This window comes from Symphalangus syndactylus, chromosome 4, assembly GCF_028878055.3.
Source record: "Symphalangus syndactylus isolate Jambi chromosome 4, NHGRI_mSymSyn1-v2.1_pri, whole genome shotgun sequence".
Lineage (NCBI taxonomy): Eukaryota > Metazoa > Chordata > Mammalia > Primates > Hylobatidae > Symphalangus > Symphalangus syndactylus.
In genome coordinates this window covers 140,056,983-140,075,467 of record NC_072426.2, presented here as the reverse complement: position 1 = coordinate 140,075,467, position 18,485 = coordinate 140,056,983, and the positions used below count along the sequence as shown (strand labels likewise).

Sequence of the window (18,485 nt, the reverse complement as noted above, 5' to 3'; positions counted from 1 at the left end):
CAAGGTTAGGACTACATTCCATATTACTAAATATAGCAATCACCAATCTCTTATCTTAACTGATCTCTGAGGAGCATTCTGTACAAGTAACTTTGCCACTCTCATATGTGAATCATTCCATGGTTAATCGTGATGCAATTAAACTAGAAATCAATATCAAAGATGATACTAAAATCCCCCACATCATTACACATTAAGAAATATACTACGGAATAATGTACAGATCAAAGAGGAAATCACAATGGAGTGAAAAAACATGAAACTATAGGATAATAAGAATACTAGGTGTCATAACTTACGGGATAGAGCTAAGACAGTGCTTAGAAAGAAACCTTTAGACTGCAAACTTTAGATGTAAAAAAAAGAAAAGCAGAATATCAGTGAGCATCTATCTTAAGAAGTTAAAAGAAAATAACAAATTAAACCCAAGAAAGAAAGAAAATAATAAAGACAAAAGGACAAATGAATAAAAATGTAAAATAAAAATACAATTCAGAGGATTACAAAAGACAAAAGTTAGGTAAAACAATTGATAATGGGAATGCGAAATAGAAGAAATGCACAAATGAATAATATCATTTATAGAGAAGGGGATAATACAAGAGTCATTAGACATAAAAATATAGTAAAATTTAAAACTTTTGGTCAATACATTTGAATATGAAGTTGAACTAGATAAATACTGAAAAAAAATCTTACTTAAATTAACAAAGAAGAAATGTAAAATGTAAATAATTTAATCCTATTTGTAGACATAGAGTTATAAATTTACAGCTTTCTACAAATAAAAACCTAGACCCAGATTATTTTAAAACACGAATTTACAAATCTTTCAATAACAGAAGATAAAGTGGCACACTCCAGTTTATTTTATATCTCAATGTTATTTGGTAACAAAATATAAAGGAAATTAATAGGTCCTTCTCATCCATAACCATAGTTACAAAAACCCTAAACTAACAATAAAAAATGATAATCTAGGAATATATTTTTAAGAACGTATGATACAGCACAACAAAGTTGGATGAATTCCAGGATTTGAAGGAAGTTTTAACATTAAAAAATCAGTTTTGTTTGTAACACTGAAAAAATGCATTGTGAATCACATGCTTGAAATTATTTAATAAATTTCAATACCCATTGATGATGAAAAGCTCAAGGAATTAGTAATTAAATCGAAATTATTTAATCTGAAAATAAATATCTATAAAATATATATAGCAAATATTTCTGTTAAAGAAATATTGAAAATATTGTTTTTGAGAATGAGTACAAGGACACACTCTAATGTCTTACATTCAACATTTTATCTAACTGAGTTGGGTGGTATGTAAAGGGAAATTAAATAAAACCAATGTTAGTGATATGTTATTATATTTTATTTGCTTTATGCATGTTATTATAATTTATTTGCTTTATGCACATATCAGTTCCCTCTAGTTGAAGACTATCAAGGACACACATGATGTTGAACAAAGGGAGGTTGATTGGTTTACTGCAATAAAGGACAAGACACATTTGGATTTCTGCTAAATGATTTGAGGAAGGGCTCAACAAAGTGGGGCTTGACTCTGGATTGGATATTGGCAGAAGAGAAGACAACTGGATGTTTGGGTTGCTTAATAATTTTTATGAAGAAGCGGGTAGGAATGAAGTAAACCTAAAACTCTAATTGATAAATTTGTGGTTGTTATTCATATTAGTCAGGAAAGGTGTTGGAGAGACATATTTGATTAATTTCATGGTATGAAGAAATTTTTGTATTTGTCTGTGCTCATACATGATTACAGAGAGTAGACTTAATTTTTGTCTTGCTCCATCATGGTCACGGAGTGGTCTTGTCTGACATTCATGTTCTGAGAAGCACCATGGCTTAGCTGGGAGGCCAGAACAACTTAGGAACACCAAAGCTTCACAATTGGTGCCCAATCATCTCCAATTATCAGGGGCTGCTTATCTCTTTATCTCATATTATGTCAGTTGATTATTATATCAACATAGCAAAGTAAATGTGATTAGCTTTATCATATTGATGAAGCAAAAACAAAACCTGAAAGAATAATTTGTCCAAATTGAACACAGAGTTCAAACATTGACTCTCTGACTCAAAGTATTATTCTATTTCAACATCTCTTCATTTAGGGTCAGAGTTCATGGAATGAACATAAATGTGTATCAGAATTGTTTGTTAATACTTAAAATTATCTTCATTTATTCATTAGCCATAGGATGATGTTAATCATCCTGTGATGAGGAGAATGGCCTAAATATTTAGAATAAGAATTGAAAAGGAATATTCATTGGAATAGTATGGCTTAAGCCATAAAAGGAAGTAGCCCTACAGTATATAATCTGTTTAACAAGAGATTTTTGAATTTCCTGACCAACTGTCCATACTGACACTTTATAAGAATAGTAGGGGGATCAAAAAAAGGAAGGAAAATAGGAAAGAATGAAGGATGGAAGGCAAGCAGGTAGGGGATGGAATAAATAAAAAATATATATATTTTGAGCACATTAGTCTTCTAATATCCACTTATTTATTTTTTACTGTTTAAGCTCATTATTAATGAAAGAATTATGACAGAATCTACAAACCATGTGATATTTGATCTAACTGTACTTTAATTATCATGTTTTCTTGTAACTCTGGTTTTTATACTCCAAAGATGTGTAAGAGGCAAATTTATATCCATCTCCTAATAGAAGATATTTGTTTAAAAGATCATTGAAATCAGTCTTCTGTAGTACTGATTCTGATTTCAAGTGGGAGCAAAATGACTTCATTTGAGAAATAATGAGGTTTTCGCACCATCAAACAGAAATATTCCTATTCCATGAGAACCCATCCAATTTTGCCTCTGTTTGTAGATGAGGACTTTATAGACAAGACTTAGAAATGCAGGAATCACTCTAGGTATTTCAAGGTAATATTATATGTTGTCATAACACTGAAAATGTTGGAGAAACAAAAGTCAAGGGTGGCAGGTAGTAGAATCAGATTTTTACTAACTTTCAGGAAGTGCATTAGTTAGCTCAGTCTGCCATAATAAAATACCATAGACTGGATGACAAACAACAGAAGTGTCTTTTCTCATTGTTCTAGAGGCTAAAGTCTGAGATCAGAGTGCAAGGCAGCATGGGGGAGTTCGGGTGAGGGCTCCTTTCCTGGTTTACAGATGGCAGCCTTCTTGCTGTGCCCTCACATGGCAGAGAGAGAGAGAGAGAGAGAGAGAGAGAATTTCTTCTTTGTATGGACCCACAGTCCTATCAGATTAGGGCCCCACCTATATGTCCTCATTTAACTTTAATTACCTCCCAGAGACCCTATTTGCAGATACAGTCACATTGGCAGGGCTTCAACATATGTGTTTGGGAGAGAAATAATTTAGTCTATAGCAAGGAGAGAGACGGTAGATACCAAAATCAACTACAAAATCAACTAGAGGTCAGTGACTTTTTTGAAAAAACAAGCAAACAAACAATCACACAAACAAACAAACAAACAGAAACAAAGGGGCAGCTGCAAAACTTCACATCTAACAATGCTCATAGGTCTACTTGCTCCTACTAGAGGAACAAAAATACTATGACTGTGCTTTTTCTGTGTTTCAAATATAGTTTGAGTCCCTGTTAAGGTAAAATCTACTCTGGAAATACGTTGCAGGGATTCTGGAAATGTGATTTAAAGTTTTGCAGCCTTTTAATAGAGAACATAGCAAGATAAAATGGTCCCTAATTAGAAGTAGTTATTATGTCATTGACATGCTATCGAAACTAGTATAGAGAAGAAAAATCTCAAGAAAACTGTGAACTTCTATGGAAAGAAAATTTAGGAGCAGAGAAAATATTATGTAACTCAAATGCCATCTGAGATCAAGAATTGGAAAGTATATATAATCTAGGAAGGAATACAAATAGTAAGAATTTTTTCTTCTTACCTGATAAATAGAAGAGTTGAAACAGATGATCATTAAATTTTGATTTTTTTTTTATAGTATGTGTCCTATTCAAACTTCAGCATTGGCAAGAGCAACTGGCAGAAACGAGTTTAATCAAAAAGGTATTGTTGAGTGCCTCATTCACTCTGCTCAACTGGCAGCAGTGGTCTTGAGTTCACATCAATGAATAAAATAATGAGACAGGTCAGGTTTTAACTAATAAACATTTACTTTGCTTTATTAAAGAAGACAGGACAAACAACAACACAACATGCATAGCAACAGCATGTTGAAACTCTTACTGCTCCATGCATGACTTTGCTAATCAGTCACTCTGCACTTAAACATGTAAGAAACTACTTAAGTGACGAAGATGAGATAACATGATCCATCGTACCTTGAGAATCCACTGACCCTCTTTTTTTTTTTTTTTTTTTTTAGGCTTTATGCATAGTCACTGAGCCCCACAGCTAGCCATACAACTCTTTGAACATTTTATGTCCAGCTTCTATTCTCCAAGCCAGCTGCATCACCTCACTACAGATTGCTTATTACTTGTAAAACTCAGCAATAAAGTATATATTCTTAGTCTAGCATACAGTGCTTGGCTGAATTCCCATTTATCTTTTATCTGATATAACTATAAAGTATTCCCCCTTTATCTGCAGTTTGATTTTCTGTAGTTTCGGTTACAGTCCTAAAATAGATGAGTACAGTTATAATATGATAAAATATTTTGAGAGATAAAGATCAAATTCAAATAACTTTTATTAGCATAATAATTTTATTTTAATATTAGTTATTGTTGTTAATCTCTTACTGTGCCTAATTTATAAATTAAAGTTTATTAGAGGTATGTATGTATACAAAAACACAGTATATATAGGCTTTAGTACTATCCAAGGTTTTAAGTATCTACTGAGGGTCTTGAAATACATCTCCCATGAGTAAAGTTGGGGGACTACTATACTACTAAAACTTCCTTGAGTTAGTGCTGTAAGTATTTGAACCTTAATTATAGGGATGCATACTTTAAGACAAATGCATTAATAGTATGAAACACTAATAATCCAAACAAACAATTGTGTTTTTCCAAATTTTACTAGAATGTTGTCACCTACTTTACATAATATATTCACATATTTGACATATATATAGGACAAATAGTGTTTAAGATTTCTTAAAAATATATTTCATTTTATAAAAAATAATATTTTCATGAGAAGTCATGAAAACAGCTTTCTCAAATACCTATATTATATGTTGCCATAACACTGAAAATGTTGGAGAAATAACTTAGTTCATTAACATGCAAAATAGAAGCATCAATTGTAGGTTAATTGCCTGAGAAAGAAATAAACAATCTCCAGGGAGATGACCTTGTTAAAACAAAATTATTCACTTATGGTAAACTGTAAAATAGAAGATATAAAAAATGTAGCATTGTGTACTGATTGTAATCAAAAACCTTACATAATTTATTATTGAGGTCTTGCCAAAGACTTGAGCCATGTGAAGTATTTGAGACACTAATAAATAACATTTTCTAATTTGTGGATTCAAATTAAAAAGTGACATACATCTAAATGTTTGTATATTATTTATATACATGAAATTTAAATAGCAATGAGGTGGCAATTAAGAAAAATATTCTTGTTTTAACAATATCACATAATTTAAGCATTTTTTTCAACATTGCTTTTAAATAACATTACTTTTCTACAACCCTTAATTACCTTTGAATCCAGTGTATGGAGTATAAACTCATTAATGTCTTGTTGTGAGTTCCCACAAACAGCAACTACACTTGAATGCAGTTTTAGATTAGACCTTTTACTATGTGGAAGAAAAGTGGCTAAACTATTTAAATAGTATTTATTGTAAACAATTTCCTGAAACGTGTACTTATGGTATCTTATGAACTTGAAAATTTGTCTACTTGTTTCAGACTTATGTATTTTGCTCTTGCAAAGCCAGTCAGTATTTTTTATGTCAGATGATTGCCAAGTGTACCGACATTTGAGCTTATGACTTCATTTTTTACCCCACAGTAATTTTCTTAATGGCTACTAGAATTGATTGTAATAGCAGGCATGCCTTCTATCAATATTATGCAGAAGTAAAAGCAGTTCTTGGCAGGTTCCTGAATGGAATTCATCTGATTAAATATGCATTTTTTGATTGCTGTCTAACCTTCTGCAACCTCTACTGTCTGTCTTTTGCCATTAAAGATTAATCTGCCAGTCTATCAGATAAAATAATCTGAATGGATCTGCATGACTTTGCCTAATCTATCAAATCGTATCAAACTATTATTTTTACACATCATAGATATATGTGACCATTAAACTACCATCAAGTAGGAAAGAAAACCTACTAGAATGCAATGTTTTATATGTATTATAAAACATATTTTCTGGATATTTACAATTTGCCAGACCTACAAAAGAAGAATCTCAAGGAAAGTTTTTTTAAAAAGAGTAACATTGTATTTTCCATTGTTTTATTCAGCCATCCATCCAAGAATTTTAGAGATCTATTTATTATCAGCGTACTTCTATTGTGAAAAATTAGGTATTCATGAAAATATATAATAGGTGTAGTTCAATTTCCCTTTTGTGAAGTATCATTTGAAAAAAGGGCATATATTACACACACACATATCCATAGAATATTATTGCCCGGAAGAAAATATTGTTCTGTTGTAATGAAAAAAATAAAATGTTGGTGATACTAGATATTACATCAATCTTGGAGATGCATATTGGTTGAAAGCATCTTAAATATCTAAATAAATTAGGCACAAATAAATTAGCTTAACACATTTTCAGCTCTGGCATTTTTTAAACTTACCTGACTTTGGAACATTTCCTCATGAAACAACACACAACACTCCACAGAACAGTAATTCTTGAGGATGTCTTGGGAAATGCTGTAGTAGAGTTGGCTGCCTAATCAGCGTATTGTTCTCAGGATGGCTAGATAAATGCATTGTTTCTAGACATAGCATCATCAATTGCACCTGGGGACAAAGGAAACATGTACATTTGGTTTTCCCATCACTTTATGCAATAGGCAAGTATGAGTGATTATTGTCAAGGAAATGTAACATTTAAGATTCCACAAGAAAAACCATACAAATATTTCTAAATGTATATGAAGATTTAAAATATATCTAAAAACATGTATTTGAGAAGAAGAGCTTCTTAATGTTCACAATGCAAGTTTTAGATGGTAACAATTACATCCTGTGACATTGTGATAATGTGCCTCCAGCTCAGGGCTTGTCTACTGTTATGGCCTGAATTGTGTCATATGTTGAATCCCTAACCTCTTCTACCACAGAATGTGACTGTATTTGGTGAAAGGACCTTTAGGAGGTAAATAAGGTAGTATGAGGTCACATGGGTGGGCCCTAATCCAATCTGATTCATGACCTGCAAAGAGGAGAAGATTATCTTCTGCAAGCCAAATAGACACCACAGGACAAAGAAAACCTGCTGACACCTTGGTCTTGGACTGTACCCTCCAGGACTGTGAGAAGATACAGTTGTGTTATTTATCTTTCACTCAGCCTGTGGTACTTTGTTATGGCAGCCCCAGAATTCTGACGTCTTACAAAGCTTATACTTACTAAGAAAGCTTACTACTACTCCTAAGCATGGATTGGGCCAAACCAAGTGAAAGGTCACAGTGCAATGCTGCATTCACCCCTTTGCCAATAAAAAAAAATCTTCGAACCCCCTTCATCCCATAGAAGCTGCTAGTGAACCCCTCTTTCTTTCAGTTTTATTTATTACTGCATGGTTCTGTGGTTTCTTTGAGAATATAGGGTAGCTATTAAAGTTAGAGAAGGCTTGTTCCTCTGACCAACCCTACGGTTAATTTGCATTTAATAAAATAGTAGGAACAATGATGTATACATTCAGATTAATTAGATAAGTACATCTCACTGCTCTTTCCAGAACTACAAATTAGTAATAACTCTAGGCACAGAATTTTAATAGCATTTTGGTTGCATTATTAAATGTCATAGATAAATTTAAGTTTTAGTGTCATGTTCCATTAGTAGAAAAGATCAGCAGATATTTGAAGCCACAAATATATTGATTCAAATGTTTTAGATTAAAAAGTGTGTTGGCACAAGCTAATATTCTCTTACTATCCTCAGGACATACATTGATTTATCTATGTTTTGCAGGACATTACATATTCCAACAAAGTTTGTCATCTTTAAGACGTTTGCCTGGAATGCCACTTTTTCACTTGATCTTGTCCCTAGTTGCTCCTGCTTTTTGAGAGACCTTTGTATAACCCCAAATGCCACTGGCTGTCAGAACATAATGAATCATGTATTACTACTGCCTAAATGCCTGCTTGGAGACTCATCTATTCAACTTGTACTCTCTAATGTCTGAACAAAATGCCTTCAGTACAGAACAACTCCATCCTTAGCTGGTCCTCAAAAGGCAAATTATTTATGAATCAAAGTTTCAGAAATACTTGTGAATATCAATATTCTTTAATGGCTATAGAAATTGTACCTCATGTTTTAATAAAACTGAGTGATCTATAGCAATGCTGAGGACTCATGCTTTTACTTTCAGAATTTATCACTTAAAAATTTTAGTGTGGCTTTAATATAGAGCACACTCAGACTGAAATAATCCTTGGTAAGGAATAATTTTTGAAGATATATGTGCGTGTGTGCTCATGTGTGTGCTTTATTTGTCAGCAATTGGAGACCAAGTTATCTGATTTTACACTTTTGTGCAACAGAAACACCACTACCACAGACTCTACTCCAAATCTGTCCCTCTATGACAATTCCTGGAGGAATTTTTAAACTGAAATTTTTAAGAAAGAACATTTAGAATTGCTCGAATCTGCCCTGGAATGAGGCTTATGTTCATTTTACTCTAAAATCAGGCAATTAGTTGTAAGTTGTATACACACACACATACGTATGTGTGTGTGTATGTGTGTATGTGTGAACATATTTATTTTACATATATATCCTGCTTTAGATTTTCAGTTCCTCTTCATTTATCAGGCTAACCTTCTAGAATAGTGCTAGGGCTGAACATTTGTGAGCCCTTCAAATTCTTATGTTCAAATCCTAATCCCCAAGCTGATGGTACCAGGAGGTGGGACCTATGGGAGGTGATTAGGTCATAAAGGCTGAGCCCATGTGAATTTGATTAGTACCCTTATAAAGGTGGCCCAAGGGAGCTTGTTAGCCCTTCTGCCATGTGAAAACAGAACAATAAAAAAATGCTGTCTAGGAAGGGGGCCCTCACCAGACACTGAACCTGCTAAATCTGCCAGCACCTTGGCACAGTATGCAAACTCTGAGAAATATATTTCTGTTTATAAGCCACTCAGCCAAAATGGCTGTTATTACAGCTGATCAAAAGAACTGCTGTTCATCAGGCCAAAGACAGGCTGATCCTTTTCCCTTCATTCATACTATTCTTGTCCCTTCAATCTTTTCCTAATGTCTTGAGCCTCTGCTTGTTTATTTTCTCACAAAGTCTTTATTCATTGATTTTTACAGACAGAAACTCAAATATACCTGCAAACATTCAGCATCATTTATTTATTAGCCAGAAAATGTTTGCTTATTCTCTAATTTATTTTTTCTCTAATTTATGTGTTCTTGGTGTTTTGTACATGTATTGTCTACCTCAAGGCAGTGATGGATATATTTTTTAATTTCGCTTTGGGAAAAACTTTCTGACTTGGCTCTGTGTCGAAAACATATCTCACAATTGAACAGAATGTAGAAGCTGACATTTACTTTAAAGCTTCGTGAACATATTCCTGGGGGCAATTCAGGAATTTCTCTGCTTCTGGCTTTCTTTCATTGTGCAGTCTGCTATTCTGTGGATTACACATTCTACATTTATTTTTAGTGAGATTGTCCTAGATTAATATGTAATTCCTGCCATTTATGCTGCTTTATACTGGAGAACTTTTTCTAACCTTCACTGAGTTGTTTCAATTGCTACATACCTATACTACTTCATTTCTCAACAATTCAATTATTCATAAATTATAAATAAAACAATGCACATTTTAAATATATTTGAAATATTTTCTGGAATTTAAAGTTTGTATATTACAGAAACAAGTTGTCTGTACATACTGAGAGTATTTAAATATTTATATTATTTGATCCAGTAACTGAATTTTTAAGGTTTTTCAAAGGAAACACAGTAATAAGATGCAGTAATAATTTGTTGAATAAAAGTTAATCCTGGGTCTTTTTAATAAGCCCATAAACTAGGAACTATATTCTTGACACAATATTTATTGTGGAAATTTCTAACATGTTGTGATATACTCATATAATTGGATTTTTGTGTCTACCAGATACAGTCATGTGTTGTTTGATGACAGGAATATATTCCCCTTTTTTTTGGTAGTAGGGAAAGATGGTAATTTAAAATAATAGAAATTGTTTTGAATTAGGAGTACCAGATGTGCTACCAAATACCTATGATTTGGACAAAGTAACATGAATTCACTAGCTGATGGTGTTATAAAAGAAGCTAATACCCCAATGTTTGAGTTGATGAGTGTGATCAATAATATATTTTATCATTTGTTGTTGTGGGAACATCATAGAGCATAGTTAAACCAATCTACATGATGTAGCTTACTCTACACCTAGTTTATATGGTATAGCCTGTTGCTCCCAGGCCACAAATCTGTACATCATGGTAATGTACTAAATACTGTAGGCAGTTGTAATGCAATGGTAAGTATTTGTAAAGCTAAACATATCTAAACATAGAAAAAGTACAGTCAAAATATGGTATAAAAGACTAAAAATGATACATGTATATAGGACATTTACCATGAATGAAGCATGCATGATGGGAAGTTGCTCATGATGGGAAGTGCATGATGGGAAGCGTGCATGATGGGAAGTGTCATTGAGTGAGTGGTGAGTGAATGTGAAGGCCTAAGACACTACTGTAGACTCTAGAGACACTGTACATTTGGGCTATACTAAATATTTAAAAATATTTTCTTTCACTAATCAAAATTAACCTTGGCTACTGTAACTTTTTTACTTTATAAACTTAATTTTTTAACTTTTTGATACCGTATATTTCCTTTAACACACACATTGTGCACTGTACACAAATTTCACTTTTGTTATATCCTTGTACTATAAATATTTTTCTATTTTTAATTTTTTACTTTTTAAACTTTTTTTTTTTAATAAACCTAAGACACAAACACACACATTGGCTTAGGCCTACATAGGGTCAGGATCATCAATATCACTGTCTTCCACCTCCACATCTTGTCCCACTGGAAGGTCTTCAGGGGCATTGACAGGCATAGAGCTGTTGTCTCCTATGATAACAATGCCTCCTTCTGACATACCTTCTGGTATTCTTCTGGAATATCTCCTGAAGGATCTGACCAAGGCTTTTCTTTAAGAGGTGTCACTCTTTTCAGAAATATGTCTATAATGGTTTTCTTGGTTTATTTCTTTTTTTTTCATCATAGATTTTCTTGTAAGCAGATAATGCACCATGAATATTCCTCTTTATTAATAAGGACCTTCAATTTTGAGGTCCATGTTTTCATACTTTTTTTTTTTTTTTTGAGACAGAGTCTCGCTCTGTCGCCCAGGCTGGATTGCAGTGGCATGATCTCTGCTCACTGCAAGCTCCGCCTCCCAAGTTCAACGCCATTCTCCTGCTTCAGCCTCCTGAGTAGCTGGGACTACAGGCACCTGCCACCACACCCGGCTACTTTTTTTTCTATTTTTAGTAGAGACAGGGTTTCACCGTGTTAGCCAGGATGGTCTCAATCTCCTCACCTTGTGATCCGCCCACCTCGACCTCCCAAAATGCTGGGATTATAGGAGTGAGCCACCGTGCCCGGCCGTTTTCATACTTTTTAAGGAACTTGTTGAGGTCTGCAAAGCCTTCTGCTAAATCTTTCACTGTGAACTTTCTTGTCGGGGGGTTCCTCTTCTTTTTTCTTCTCAGTTCACTTTTATTTTGCCTCTTTAGCTATGTGTTCCTGCTTCAGTTCCAACAAGTCCCCATTAGTCAGTTTCTCAGGAATGACTTCTAGGAGCTCCTCAGTGTCATCCTCATCTACAGGCAGATTAAAGTTGTTTGCCATCTCAACTACAGGCTTGTTGGTTTTTGCAACATTTTATTGTTGGAAAATTGTTTGAAATCATGGATGAACCTTTTAAGTATCTTCTTCCTGATGTCATTTACACACTCCTTGGCAACATCACCCCATGCCCAAGCAAAGTCCAGGATACAGTCACAGATGGCATAATCCTTCCAGAGTAGCCTCAGTGTCTTCCAAATGTCTTCCTCAGTTGTAGCAATAGCCTGGGCAAATGTCCTCAGGTATTCGGCCTTCAAAGCTGCTGTTACTCCTTGATCCATTGGTTGGATGAAAAAGGTGATGTTTGGAAGAAAAAATCCTCACTTTGATATTAGGATGAAAGTCACCAATAAAAGGAGGCTGTGCAGGAGCATTATCAACAACAAGCCAAATCTTGACAGGTATGCTATTCTTCAAAGAGTACTTCTCCATTTTGCTCACGTAGCAACTCAGACGGGCATCTTGGAAGAGGAGCTGGGTCATCCATAAACTATTGCTCCTGTAGTACACAGGCAGTGTGTGTTTATTGATAATAGGCTTGAAAGCCCTGGCATTCTCACTGGGCCAGATCACAAAGGGTTTCAATTTGTAGCCTGCAACATTGCCCCCAAACAAAACTGTTATCCCATCCTTAAAAAATCTTGGCATTAAACTGGCGTTCTTAGGGATGAAAGTTCTTTCAGGCATTTGTTCCCAGAATAGGGAGTTTTCATCCATATTGAAGATTTGCTCACACAAGTATTTTTTTCTGCACAATCAGCTTATCTGATTGTGGAATTACACAATCTGATTTTTGGAAGTTCCCAAAATTCCTCAGCTACTGCCGTCACATCAGTACTTGCATACTCACCACTCACTTTTACATTATATAATGAATAACTATTCATGAATTGTTTAAACCACCCAGAGCTAGCAGTAAATTCCACATTGTAGTTGGATACTGTCTTTTCTTACAATAGTGCAAACAAATTTTGCTTTGGTTATAATTATCATGGTGCCGAGAGGGATGTGTTTCTGTGTCTGTTCTTTAATCCAGTTCATAAGAAATTTCTTCATATCTGATATAGGCCATTCTTGAATTTTTCTTAGTCTTGTTGCCTCCAAGAAGCAGATTCTCTAACAGCTTCTGTCACTTTGTTCTTGTTGTTGATCATAGCTATGGTGGAATGGAATATGCCTATCTGGGGAGCAATAACCATCACTGGTTTTCCACCTTCATAGTTCTTAATCACTTTTCATTTAGTCTCCATGACAGTCACTCTAAGGGGCCTCTTACTGGCAGCATTAGCAGTGGTTTTTGCATTGTTAGGGGCCATGATGAACAAGAGAGTAACTCAACTGAGGCTACACAATCAAGGGATGCAGTAAACACGAGATGTGTGAGGCTTCTGTGGGCTTAACACAGCATACTGTCTTAATGGAAACTTTTTGCTTAGTAAGTAGGATTACACTCTAAAGTACTGATAAAAAGCAGAGTATAATAAATACATAAATCACTAGCAAAGTTGTTTATTATAATGATCAGGTATTATATACTGTACATAATTATGTGTATCAGACTTTCTTACCACTGCAGCACAGTAGATTTGTTTACAACAAAATCACTACAAACATGAGTGATGTGTTATACTATGACACTATTAGATAATAGGAATGTTTCAGCTCCATTGTAATCTTACGGGAGCAACATTGTATATGATGTTCTTTGTCGCCCGAAACATTGTTATGCAGCATTTGACTGTATTTTGTTTTCAGATATTTTAACGACCTAAAAAATTATCATTTTATAACATAATGAAAATGTGTAAAAGTAAATATTGTTTATCTAACATTATTCAAGCTATGTAAAATATGCATAGCAGATATACACAATAAATATTTTATAGTAGCTACTTATTGATCATAGTGTTAAATATACTGGTTAATTTTTATTATTGTTAATATACATCATAATCTGCATTTACAAAATTGGCATCTCTTACTGTGTACTCAGAAAAGATAAGTTTTTAATACTGTTATAAAAAATGTTAAAATATTTCCATCACTCGTGTAAAGTAATGTAGAGTTTAAAATTTCTAACAACCAGATGATTCATAAATGGCCTTTCAAGTGAAAGGAGGAAACCATCATTATGGGAGATTAGAGCCTACGAAAAGGAGACAGAGATCCTCGGGAGGATATCATAAACCAAAAGCCACCAAAAAATAAATAAAAAGCCAAAAGAGTTCTTTGAGATTATCTAATTTCTTGTTGTTTACATATTTGTAGCCAGGTTTATCTGAACGTGTATTGAATAAAAAAGATCAAATAAAGCAAATATCAAAGCTCTGTAAAAAAACAAACAAACAAACAAAAAAAAAAAAACAAAAGCACTTAGAAGCACTGCACTCCAGCCTGGTGGACAGATTGAGACTCCATCTCAAAAAAAAAAAAAAAAAAAAAGGAAATAAAGTTAGAAATCCATGGCACTTAAATTATAAATATTTATTAATTACCTTTTGTACCTGTCCCAGTGAGGTATAAAAATAGAGTTAATTCAAGAATATATGATTATCTGTACTTGAATAATTAAAAGTAGAGTCCAACAAGTAATAAATCCTCCTTACTCCTCTTCAGTCTGAAATAAACATTGTGCCATCAGATCATTTTGTCTTATATTGTCATTTTCATGTCTCTAGGACATCACGGCCCTAGGTAATGGGAGGATTGGAGTTGACACTGAGAGACATGTTCTTTGGACTTTTCTTTGTGTAATGGACATATCTTGAAAGAAAATAATTCACCTTGGAGTCAACTTAAGCCTTTTTGCCTTTAGAGTAATTGTATTCTGCCAGATTTTAACTGTACTACACTCATATACAAACCAATCCCATAAGGAAGACCGTCAAAATTCCCAACTATTACATTGTTGGAAGGTGGTAGTAGCAAATATTTTTTATTTATGAAGAGTAAGGAATGATTTGTTGCATTCCTTCACCTCAAAGATCAGACTTAGAAAAATCTCTTTACCAAAAATTCGTAAGGGAAAAAATAATAAATTATGCCTGGTATTTTGTGAACTAAATTTACTGAATTTGTTTAAATCACCAATACCTATACCACTTCATTTCATCAACTGTGACATAAAGTATTATTTTTTAACATTAAGCAAAAATGAATGGTGACCTTAGAAGTGCTTTAAAAATCTTTATGAATCAAGCCTAGTAGAGATAGGAGATAGCTTGTTAAATATACTGTAGGAACAAAACTTACAAAATTTTCTGAAAGATAATGCACAATAAAATGTGGACTCTGCCTCTGATTTGAAACTTCCCAGAGCATCCCCTCTGCTTGGACCTCTGTATTTACATCTGAGCTTCCTTATTGTGTAACATAATCATAATTAACAACTCATATTGCCAGATATGAGTATATTCATTCTTTAATAAATGCATGTTCTTGATAACTACATTTAAGTATGTGATAATGTGTCTTAGTCAATTTAGTCTACTAAGAATAACAGAATGCCACAGGCTTATAAACAACGGAAATTATTTCTCACAATTATGGAGACTGGAAGTGCAAGATCAGGGCAGCACCAGCAAATTCAGTATCTGATCAAAGCCCGGGTCCTGGTTCATAGATGGCCTTCCTCTTACTATGTTCTGACATGGTGGAAGGGCAGAGGGATCTGAGTGGATTCCATTTTAAAAGAGCACTAATGCCAATTGTGAAGCCTTTGCCCTCATGGCCTCATCACCTCCCAGAGTCCCTATCTTCTAATACCATAACACTGTGGATTAGGTGTTAACATATGAATCTGGGGGAACACGAACATTCAGTTAATGCAATGTGAGAGAATGAGGGGACATTTTAAGAGATTTTTGTAATAGGCAGAGAGTTTTGTGCCTATTAAAATGTAAGAACTTATGTAAAAGTTTGAGACCTGAAAAAAATATTTATTGGCTCTCAAATACAACATGAAAATAATAAGTAATTACTGTTAATAAATAATTCATTTATTAGTTACAAAATATATCAACTTTATTAATTTTTAAATTTTATATTTATCAAATTTAATTAATTTCAGGAAGTGTATGGTTTCAACTTCCTAATTTGGCAAGAATCCCTGTTTTGGCCAATGGTTTCAGATAAATTATTGCAAATTTTAAAGTAAATCGGTTAATTGTTAGCAAAAGAAAATTAGATTGAAAAAGTATTTAAAATGTTTTCAAAAGTTTTATATATAAAGTATTATTTTTAATAATACTCCAAAACTAAGATGTCCTGGGCTTATGGAAGTTACTGAAATGTTCCTGAAATCTCTCCATCAATTCTCATTATACATGAACCTTTCTGAATAATAAATGCTAAGAATCTGGGATGTGACTATACAGTATTCCTGTGTAGATATATTACTGATATACTGTTTTTTGGTAGGAAAAGATGTTAATCTGAAATAATAGAGATCGTTTTAAATTAGGAGTACGAGATGTGCTACCAAATACCTATGATTTGGACAAGGTAACATGAATTCACTAGCTGATGGTGTTATAAAAGAAGCTGATACCCCAATGTTTGAGCTGATGAATATGATCAATAAATGTTCATTGTCTTCTCTTATATCTCACCTCCACAGTGTACATGATGGAGTGCTATGCTGTTAACAAACTTGCTATTAAAAAAGTGCTGAATACACAACATAACTCAATTTAAATGAATGTGTTTGTATACATGTAGTATACCTGCACGATACATTTTTAAGAAACAGGGTCCAGGCGCGGTGGCTCAGGCCTGTAATCCCAGCACTTTGGGAGGCCGAGGTGGGTGGATCACTGAGGTCAGGAGTTCGAGACAAGCCTGGCCAACATGGTGAAACCCATCTCTACTAAAAATACAAAAATTAGCTGGGCATGGTGGCGGGGGCTTGTAATCCCAGCTACTCGGGAGGCTGAGGCAAGAGAATCGCTTGAACCCGAAAGGCGACGGTTGCAGTGAGCCGAAATTGCGCTTCTGCATCCCAGCATGGGCGACAAGAGCGAAAATCTGTCTCAAAAAAAAAAAAAAAAAAGTAAAAGAAACAGAATTGCTGGGTCAAGGGTTAGATGCATTTGTAATTGCTTTTTTAATTTTAAAAATTTTTTGTTGACTTTTGAATATTAATACAGCTATATAGTACATAATTCAAAAGGAGAGAGAGATGAATGATAAAAATAAAGCTCTCTCACACCACTTTCTTCCATTAATCCAGTTCCCTTGGTAGTTATGTCTTTATATAAATCCTTCTAGAGATATGGGATGCTTACACAAGTATGTATGCATGTGTAGAATTCCTCTTTTTCAAGTAGGTTTTTGTTTTCTTGTGCCTATCCCTTTAAGGGGAGCAGAAGACCCATGTCAAGATGGCTTAAACAGAGACACCAGACTAGAGTGTAAGCATTCCTATCAAGAGTACGCTATTTTTTTTGCCTTGTCACCTCAGCCTCAGCCATGGTGGACCTTACCAGTAGAAGTGATGGTTTCTTTGATTTTCACTATACCTTATTGTTTTCCCTGGATGAAAGATAGCAATGAATTGTGTACATTGCTCTGGTCCCTGGCCAGGAAATCTCAATCTTACTGCCACCTTGCTCTGCACTGGGCACACAGCACACACTCTGTAATTACCCTTCACCAGCTGCCTAGAAATGCCCTTCACCTCTCTCGTCCATTAGTTCCTGTGACTCAGACATCCTCTTGTTGATTTTCTCGCTGCTGTATCACAAATTGTAGTAGCATCCTGGGCAAAGATTTTGTGGATGGTTAGTTTTTCAGATCCTACATATGTCAACATTTCTTCACCTTACTTTCCCACCTGATTTCTCTTAGAAATATGAAATAATTTTTATGTTGCTATGCTGCCTTTCAATGTTATTTAAATATTGGAAGGCATTTCTGATTCCTTATTCTTTGTATGTAACAATTTTAGTTACCCTCCCCCATGGGAGTTTATAAGATCTTCATTTTGCCTCCAGTGTTCTAAAATGTCACAATGATTGGCTAATTTGGTCATCCCACCATACCAGGTACTGGGGGATTCCTTTTAATTTAGGAGCTTATTTCCTTTAGAGCAAGCTTGTCCAACTCATGGCCCACAGGCCACATGTGGCCCAGGACAGCTTTGAATGTGACCCAACACAAATTTGTAAACGTTCTTAAAACATTATGAGATGTTTTTGCAATTTTTTTTTTTAGCTCATCAGCTATCATTACTGTTAGTGTATTTTATTTGTTGCCTAAAACAGTTCTTCTTCCAGTGTGGCCCAGGGAAGCCAAAAGATTGGATACCCCTACTTTAGAGCTAGGAAATGGTCTGGGATGGTATTACATCCAATTACATTACATTGTTATTTATGATACATATAATATAATGTA

The 18,485-nt window shown here is 34.2% G+C and overlaps 1 protein-coding gene across 5 annotated transcripts in view; it reads left to right on the top strand.

Moving 5' to 3' along the window:
• Window positions 1-18,485, top strand: part of SPOCK3 (SPARC (osteonectin), cwcv and kazal like domains proteoglycan 3) — a 481,221-nt gene that overhangs the window by 429,010 nt on the left and 33,726 nt on the right. The window lies entirely within an intron of this gene.